Below are 9,714 nucleotides of genomic sequence, written 5' to 3'. Positions count from 1 at the left end.
AAGTGCCCTAGTGTTCTTCCGCCTATAATTTATATTATGGTAGAGTCAGATAGAGTTATTTACCAAATCGAACAATGGGATGTTTCATCAAAGGCTATTAGATATCACGTCGGTTTAGCCAATGATGTTTTGAAGAATCCATCCCTTTTGGAATAAAGTTTGGACCGGGGTTTAAATGTTAATTTATATCCTTTGATGTGTATTGCTTCACATGTTGTCATTGCTTTTCTCTTTGTCCTAGTGGTTACCCATGGTATTTTCCCCAGTATGTGTTTCAGAGCAACTTTAATAACGTTAGTGTTTGCGAGCACCATGCCTTTACAAATTAAGTTTTGCTGATTTTGTTTGATTTCATACAGTTATATTGCGTTTCAATATCGAAACATAGCAAATCTACAGCACAATAAATTCCCCTCGTCCCGCATGTTGTGCTGAACATGTACTTACTTTAGAAGTTACCTTGGATTACGCAGAGGACTCTATTTTTCCAAGATCCATGTACCACTTTTTCCGAAACTCCAAATACCAATAATACTAATTCCCGTTAAATTACCAATGTACAATATGGTATGAAATAGGGTACACTTATCATGTTTCTTCATGCTTTTGTTCGGATAATATTTTTAAATCCTTATCTGTATTTTTGATTAGTCATAAATGCTGCTGTTCTTTCTGTGCCATTTTCACTGAGACATATTAACAGTAATGTGATCCCTAGGAATTTCCATGGATCGAAAAAGAGGAGATGCTGGCCACGGAGGAATTAAAATATGTGAGATAACATCGAACTCGAATGGCTCAAGGACAGTGGAAGCAGACAGATCAAATGTCTTTGTACCAGCCATGTGATTGGAAATGAAGATGTCGTTTTGTGGAACCGTTTTACATCTTCCATTTTGTGAGAGGAACATTTCTGTGTTTTAAAGTAAACACAGAGTTGCTTCAGCTAATCTGCGATTTAAGAGACCTTTTCCAAATGAGAAGTTATTTGTGAGGTGTTTTTGATATAATAGAACATGCAAATGTGTGAATGTTGGCGTCAATGCCTGTCCGTAGTGATTTAAACTGGTTTCTAAAGGGAACAAAGAGCCATAAATTACCAAATGACGCTTACTGCGAAGAGAGAAATAAATGAATGCCGGCCTGGAGCAGAGCTAACAAAAGGGAGAGTTCAAGCCAATCAGATGACCTACGGCCAATGACACTGGAATGGGATAATCGAATTGGAAAATATGAATGTAGAAGTGGAAACTTCGAATGTACTAGCAGCGATAACTCTTTCCTGAAACCCACCATCGCAAGAAATATCCCGCAATTCAGTGACTGGGAGAAGAAAGGATCGATCACGTGGCCAACTGCGATGTCTTAATTTGGTGATATAGTTGGGAAAAGTAATCTGAGTGAGTATTGGTGCAGAGGAAGCAGCAGAATTCTTGTTCTAAGTTGCTGGCCGTTGTCGACATAGTTCTGTTGTCGTTTATGCAGAGACAGTAAAGTGCAAGTTTTGATTATTTACAAGTTACAGAGTGAATTTCCTCACCTAGTTCCATTGACGAACTGTCAACACTAGTAGTACTATCGATGGACTGGAACAATAATACTCTTCCAGATGCACTTCAGAAATTCCATTTCTTATCTTACACAAAAAATGATCTGGTTGAGTTTGCAGAAGTTGAAGCGTCCGATCGTTGTAACCCTACCCACATGACGTTTCCGTGTGATTTGTCAGCAGATCTGCTCCTCAATTTACTACCAACTATGGAGAGAATCGCAGTATAATCCCAGCAAAGTGGTTTTTGGTTATTATTTTATTTGTTCCTAAACTCAACTCACACCTACGAGGGGTGATTGATAGGTTCGTGCACTAAGGTAGAAGGAGTCAGTTTTAGAAAATCTAACACAATTATTTTTCAACCCAGTCCCCTCCTGCATTTACACACTTAGTCCAACTGTCGTGGAGCATACCGATCTTGGACCACCAGAAAGAGTCCAGAGCAGGGGTGATTGATACGTTCGTGGCCTGGAGTAGACGAAGATGAGTTATACAGCACTCGTTGCATGCACACGCTATTCAACTCTCTGAGTGATTGTGCAGAAAGTTTGAAGATAATAGCTCATCGGGGTGATTGATAACTTCGTGGCCTACGGCGGAAGAGGATGAGTTATTAACTTCAAACTTTCTGCTGTATGTACCCTGTAACGGGGTGTCTAACCAGCAGAGAAAGAAGAATCCTTTGGAGTCTGGTAATACTATATTTAAAGGTGTCTATTAATAAAAGTAAGCAAAACCATATCAATAATGCAAATATACATATAACTCAAGTTAGCTGTAATAAACCTAAAAGTGTAGATATAATAATAATCAATAATAACAAGCTCTATCGATGTCGAGGGGTAAATGAATTGTCATAGAAAAGTATAAAGTTCAGTTCAGTTCAGTTCATGAGTGCTGATGTAGTTATGGTTGTTGTATTGCAATCGTTGGAGGGAGGGGGAGAGAGAGAGAGAGAGAGAGAGAGAGAGAGAGAGAGAGAGAGAGAGAGAGAGAGAGAGAGAGAGAGAGAGAGAGAGAGAGAGAGAGAGAGAGAGAGAGAGAGAGAGAGAGAGAGAGAGAGAGAGAGAGAGCTGTAACAGCTACAACAGCCAAACTTTCCTTTGCTTTCTTAATCCGTTGCACCATTGTTGTGGTGGTCATTCAGTTATGACCTCTCTGGTCCTTCTGCTAGACCGTTCTTCTGTGATGGACTCGTCACTCTGGCATGAGTGGACACGCACACAAGTGCGCACCGGCCCTGCTTTTTAACTAATAGCCTTACTGACCGACCTCCTGGTTCGATCTTCGAAGCCCCGACCTTTCTTGTGGGTTCCAACACTCGATCAGTGTCCTCTGGCGTGTCTGAAGGGTGTCTCTCCAGACCTGTCTTTGTATCCCTACCAACGGGGACTCAGCTATTCCTCATTTCTGAATGACTGTGTCCATCAAATTAGGCTACTCCTGCAGTCCTCTGAGGAATGTTATTGAGCAAACTATTGTCCTTGCAGCGAAACAGTAAATAATTTCAAAAAAAAGGAGTCACAGTACAGTTAATCAGCAATTTCTCCCTCTCTCTTATCTGTCGCTGATATTATTGCCTGTTTTTCTTTCTCTGGCGTGTCTCCTGGTCAGCATAACAACAGTAACAGTTCGTGTTTCTCAGGTGGGGTGGTTAGGAATGGTTAACCCTTCACCCCATTCTCCATCAGGTCTGTTCATCACTCATAACACCGACATCCGTCTGGGAATTTTCACCAGGAGGGAAAATTAACTAATAAATCACATTACTGAATTACAGAGTTTAACAAAATACAGAAGTTGTCTTAACTACAAGAATAATACAGATACACGTTCAAATTAACATCTAGATAAACAAACAGCAATTACTCCCCCTTACATGTTTTATTTTAGTATCAAATTCCTGTAACAAAAGACTCCAATTTAATAACCGCCTATTTTTATTTTTCATGTTAGCAAAAAAGACTAAAGGGTTTGTGTTCTTAGCTTAGGTGTATATGACAAAGTGTGAACCAATACATGTGTGATTATAATGTGGTACATTACAGAAATTTGTGCGAATACTCATCTCTATTTTACTTTTAAACTTAACATTCAAACAGTCAATCTTTCATGGTGTTTTCTTTATTATTCACATGCTTTGTTCAAATACCCTCAAAACCAGATCCTGTTATTCAAAGTGGCATTTGGTTAACCTTTGTCCCTCTTCCACTTAACCCTCACGTGGTTAGCTTGCTCACCAGCGTGGAATAGGCCTTCACATACTCCTTTTACAGGAGCCACCTGATCACTAATGTTTGCCAAACTAAAGCCATTTGCTGAACTTTCAAACAACTCGTTAATTTTAAGCAAGTCATTATTTTTATCTTCAGGATCTTTCATTCTATTTGTTTTCAGTTTAACAGCTGCAGATGATCCCTCTTGGTCAAAACAACATTTCAAGTTCTGCCTCTCCAAATCACATACTTGAACAACATCAGCGAGTTGTTTATCCTTAAATTTCAAAACAAACTGTAATTGATTCACAGGCACCTTGTTAACAAGCCATTGTTCAGTTAACGGTCCTTTCCCTTTTGTCAATCCTTCTAAAACCAATTCAGTCTTTAAATTGTCTTTATTCAATTTAGGAACAACACCTTTCCCTTCTCCATCAATAATATTCACATCACCAGCTTTCATCTCATCATTAACTTTTAACACACCTTCTAACACAAACAACTGAGAATTCTCACTTTCCACTGGTACAAAGGTTAACCCTTTCTTCACTGAACCAAGTCCATCTGACCCAATGGTCTGCATTCCTTTTCAACTAAATCAGATACCTCAGACTTTTCCTGAGTTTCAATGCTAGGTTCAGTACCCTGTGCATCCACATCCTTCACACCCTGAACACACGCAAACGGGACATCTACCTCTTCCAGGGTTTCAATACCAGTCCCGTTTTCAAATTCTAAATTCCCCTGATCCGCCCAGTTACTCTGTGGGCAACTCCCATTCGGAGTAAACACAACCCTGCGGGTTAAAACCACCTCGTCTGCTAACCTAGCAGATTCCCTCAAGGTAGTGGCATCATTTTCATCTAGGACAGCCCTTACATCATTATCTGGAACGCAGTTAAATTCTTCAACTGCAAACTGCTCTGTCAAGCCAAATAGATCATCCGTGTCCAACCCTGGACCTTCTAACTGCCATATCTGTTTCTCATCTTTACTCGGTGCCTCCTTAACCTCCTTCCTCACTCCTAAATGTCCACCTAGGGGTATCTTATGAGTCAAATTCAAAATTTCGTTCCGATAGACCTTCGCAACCACCACCTGGTGTACCACCGCCTCGTCCTCATCGACTGGCTCCATGGTCGGCCTCCACTTCCTCATTAACCCTCCCTCCTTCAGGTAGTATCCCTCTGGTTTCCTATCAATCTCTACTTCAGAAAAAGCAGGTTCTTTCAACGCCACAAGCTCCTCAACACATCTCTGTTCCTTTATAAATTCCCTCCTTGCGAATGGTAGATCTACCTCCTCTCCTTTACTCTCCTTAGATCCACTATCCTTTTCCCTCTCATCCGGTAACCCCTTTTCATACAAGGTCGGCAAACATGTCTCCGCTAAATTAACAGTGGACTCATTTAAACTGGCTCCATTCTCAGCCGCTTTTCTAGACATGCTGCGAGTGATTGCGCATGTGGGATAAATCTTGGAATCTAAGGGCGGGTCCTCAGCACTTGCAGGCTTACTTGTCAGCTTCACTGCTGAATACACGTCACCACCGTCCAGATCGCTACCAAGTAGGACGTCCACGCCGTCCATCGGTAGTTTCGACCTCTCCCCTATTTCGACTGGTCTAGATACCAGTTCACATTTCAGAAATATCCTGTGCAAAGGTACAGCTTCTGTTCCTTTCCCGATACCTCTTAAAACAGCCTCCCCAGTCTGGGTCTCAGAACCAAAATCTAATACCTTACTTAGAATCAATGACTGATCAGCCCCAGTATCTCTCCATATCCGCACTCGAACTGGGGTTTGTCCTTCCTTCACAGACACCGTCCCTTCCGCGATAATCTTCTCACGCCCCTCTTGTGCTCTATCTGCCTTTGCCTTCCTCATCGATCTGCTGGCCGACTGAATGCAACCTGTAGGGATTGCTGTTTTCCCTTCTTCTCGTTCTCAGCCAACTTTAATTTTGCTATCTCTAAATTAACCTCCCCCTGGGCTGGTTTCCTCTCAGGGAACAGGTCCAATACATCTGGTGTGAACACACCCTTGGTTACATAATGCTTAGCTATTTCTCTCTGTATATCCAACTTTCTCATCGGCGATTTCACCTCTGGGAGATCTAATTGTTTCGCAACTATCACCAATTCAGCCTTCCTGGGAACCTCTAATGCCCCCGCAGACGGGTCTTTTATAAATTTGACAATGTCCATCTCTGCTGGTTTCCCGTCTGGTTAATTTCACAACCAGATCAGATAAGGGACTTTTATCCCGATTCACTGGCCCCCTAATTTGGTAATCAAATCTCGGGACGAGGCCCCAGTTTGTTACGTACCCCGTAACTGGGTGTCTAACCAGCAGAGAAAGAAGAATCCGTTGCAATCTGGTGGTACCAAACTACAGGTGTTTATTAATAAAAATAAGCAAAACCATATCAATTATGCAAATATACATATAACACAAGTAAGCAGTAATAAACCTAAAAGTGTAGAAATAATAATAATCAATAATAAACAAGCTCTAGATGTCTAGGGGTAAATGAATTGTCATAGAAAAGTATAAAGTTCAGATCAGTTCATGAGTGCTGATGTAGTTCTGGTTGTTGTATTGTAATCGTTGGAGAAAGTGAGAGAGAGAGAGAGAGAGAGCTGTAACAGCTACAGCAGCCAAACCTTCCTTTGCTATCTTAATCCGTTGCACCGTTGTTGTGGTGGTCATTCAGTTATGATCCCTCTGGTCCTTCTGCTAGACCGTTCTTCTGTGGTGGACTCGTCACTCTGGCATGAGTGGACACGCACACAAGTCCCCACCGGCCCTGCTTTTTAACTGATAGCCTTACTGACCGACCTCCTGGTTCGGTCATCGAAGCCACCACCTTTCCTGTGGGTTCCAACACTCGGTCAGTGTCCTCTGGCGTGGCTGAAGGGTGTCCCTCCAGACTAGTCTTTGTATCCCTACCAACAGGGACTCAGCTATCCATCAATTCTGAATGAACGTGTCCACCAAATTAGGCCAGTCCTGCAGTCCACTGAGGATTGTTATTGAGCAAACTATTGTCCTTGCAGCGAAACAGTAAACAATTTGACAAAAAAAAGGAGTCACAATACAATTAATCAGCAATTTCCCCCTCTCTCTTATCTGTCGCTGATATTCCTGCCTATTTTTCTCTCTCTGGAGTGTCTCATGGTTAGCATAACAACAGTAATAGTTCGTGGTACTCAAGAGGGGCGGTTGCGAATGGTTAAACCTTCACCCCATTGTCCATCAGGTCTGTTCATCACATAACACTGTATAATCTCTCAAAGAGCTGCTTGTGCAGGTAACGAAAGCTGTGTAACTCATCTCCTTCGACCGCAGGCCACGAACTTGCCAATCACCCTCGTACATATACATCGGCTTTTCTAAAGAATATGCACGATCAGGATTTGTTTTCACATGTGCTGATGTGAGACAGGCACCATTTGCAGCCCTTCCGACTCTCTGAGAGTTCGGCTCTCACTCAGTCCGATCGCTGGTGAATGTTCATTGGCTGTTGTATAACTCCCTCTGTTTGAGGATGGCGATGTCAACTGGCCGCAATAAAACCTGCTGCAGAGTGAGGATTGATCCGACAGAGAGCAGCTCGGGGTCTGTGGAATCACATGGAACATGAGAGACGCTTCACTACTCGAAACTCCTGCAACATGGAGCGATAGTGGTATAGGGATGAGCATAGCTGCCTTTCAATCAGCTCACCCGGGTTCGATTGCCGGCGATCGCCTTGTGTTGTACCTGTTTTTCAGCACCTGTCTCACAAACGTCTCCGCCTGGAATCACTCAGCCACATTACATCTTTCTCTATGAAATGATCATTTCTGCCCGTCGTTCGTCTGCCATTTTAGCCCAGTATTTCTCTTTCCGAATGCCTTACCGCCATCGTGTGTTGGTCTCGCCCCATCAGAGATGTCTCCCTTTTCACTTCCCACCCGACTTCTCACCTTCTTTGACACTGAAAGCTATCTTCTTCTCTCACCACTTCTAATTGAGTGTCACGATCAGAAAGGTTATCCCGTTTCATCACTCACAAATGTTTCTTGAGATGATGAGTGTTTCCAGTATTCTCCGTTCAATCAGTTCAATACCAGACACACCTTTATGCAGCGGAGAACAAGGTGTGCTGGGCAATCGCTGAGCACGACAGGAATTGTCGCTTTACCCGCGAAATTCTCAACAAATGTCAGAAAGTGATGGAGTGAGTGGACGGAAACTTAAATTGGAAGCACAAGTTTTGATTTTTAGTGAAATGTGTGTTGTGTACAAAGGTGATGTGACAACGATTTGCCGTAAAATATTCTGCTGAAGGATAGCAGACGATGGTTTGGATCTGCCAACCTCTGGATAACGGACCCAGCACATTCCCGACGCGCCATTCTGCTGATAGGTAAATATGTCTGTTCTTCTCCAGTCTTTTTATTTGTTAATTTTGCCGCTTTCCCCCGATTATCTATTGTTCTGTTTGTTGGTATATTTTGAGTGTCTAACTTCCGTTTTGTTCTAATTGCTGTCTATTTTGCGTGTCTCTATTACGCTTTAACCTTCCTCCCCGTCCTCCTTTCCCTCTTCATCGCTTCCTACCGCATCCGGTTAATATCCGGTCGCTGTACTCCCACGCAGCCGGATATCTTGTCCCGATATTTCAGCAGCGGATGTGATTTTCATTATCATTCTGACCCTATTCCTTCGGCCCAGCAGTCAGACACACTGGTTATCTCCCTCTGCGTCTCCTCGTTTTCCTTCTCTTTGTCTGCGGTTGTTCTTTAGGTTATAAACACAGGATATTCTGCAGATGCTGCAAATCCAGAACACAGAATGCCGGATCACCAGGTCAGGTTTTGCATTGTTCAAAATTCAATGCTCACTAGCGTGGAGATGCCGGGGATTGAACCCGGGATCTCACAAATGCAAAGCATGCACTCTTCCACTGAGCTACATCCCCACTTAAAATGCAGAAATGTTCAGGTCCAAACCTTCCTGCATATAACCATATAACCATATAACAATCACAGCACGGAAACAGGCCATTCCGGCCCTTCTAGTCCGTGCCGAACTCTTAATCTCACCTAGTCCCACCTACCCGCACTCAGCCCATAACCCTCCACTCCTTTCCTGTCCATATACCTATCCAATTTTACCTTAAATGACACAACTGAACTGGCCTCTACTACTTCTACAGGAAGCACATTCCACACAGCTATCACTGTCTGAGTAAAGAAATAGCCCCTCGTGTTTCCCTTAAACTTTTGCCCCCTAACTCTCAAATCATGTCCTCTCGTTTGAATCTCCCCTATTCTCAATGGAAACAGCCTATTCACGTCAACTCTCTCTATCCCTCTCAAAATTTTAAATACCTCGATCAAATCCCCCCTCAAACTTCTACGCTCCAATGAATAGAGACCTAACTTGTTCAACCTTTCTCTGTAACTTAAGTGCTGAAACCCAGGTAACATCCTAGTAAATCGTCTCTGCACTCTCTCTAATTTATTGATATCTTTCCTATAATTCGGTGACCAGAACTGTACACAATATTCCAAATTTGGCCTTACCAATGACTTGTACAATTTTAACATTACATCCCAACTTCTGTACTCAATGCTCTGATTTATAAAGGCCAGCGTTCCAAAAGCCTTCTTCACCACCCTATCTACATGAGACTCCACCTTCAGGGAACTATGCACTGTTATTCCCAGATCTCTTTGTTCCACTGCATTCCTCAATGCCCTACAATATACCCTGTATGTTCTATTTGGATTATTCCTGCCAAAATGTAGAACCTCACACTTCTCAGCATTAAGCTCTATCTGCCAACGTTCAGCCCATTCTTCTAACCGGCATAAATCTCCCTGCAAGCTTTGAAAACCCACCTCATTATCCACAACACCTCCTTCCTTAGTATCATCGGCATATTTACTAATC

The 9,714-nt window shown here is 42.6% G+C and overlaps 1 non-coding gene across 1 annotated transcript; it reads right to left on the bottom strand.

Annotated features, from left to right (window-relative positions):
- Nucleotides 1-8,665: 8,665 nt before the first annotated feature.
- On the bottom strand, nucleotides 8,666-8,737 carry trnaa-ugc (transfer RNA alanine (anticodon UGC)). Its single transcript has one exon. It is a non-coding gene; the product is annotated as a tRNA-Ala (tRNA).
- Nucleotides 8,738-9,714: the final 977 nt, after the last annotated feature.

The sequence above is a fragment of the Hemitrygon akajei genome, chromosome 28 (genome assembly GCF_048418815.1).
Source record: "Hemitrygon akajei chromosome 28, sHemAka1.3, whole genome shotgun sequence".
Taxonomy (NCBI): Eukaryota; Metazoa; Chordata; class Chondrichthyes; order Myliobatiformes; family Dasyatidae; genus Hemitrygon; species Hemitrygon akajei.
This window is presented reverse-complemented; position numbering and strand designations above follow the sequence as displayed.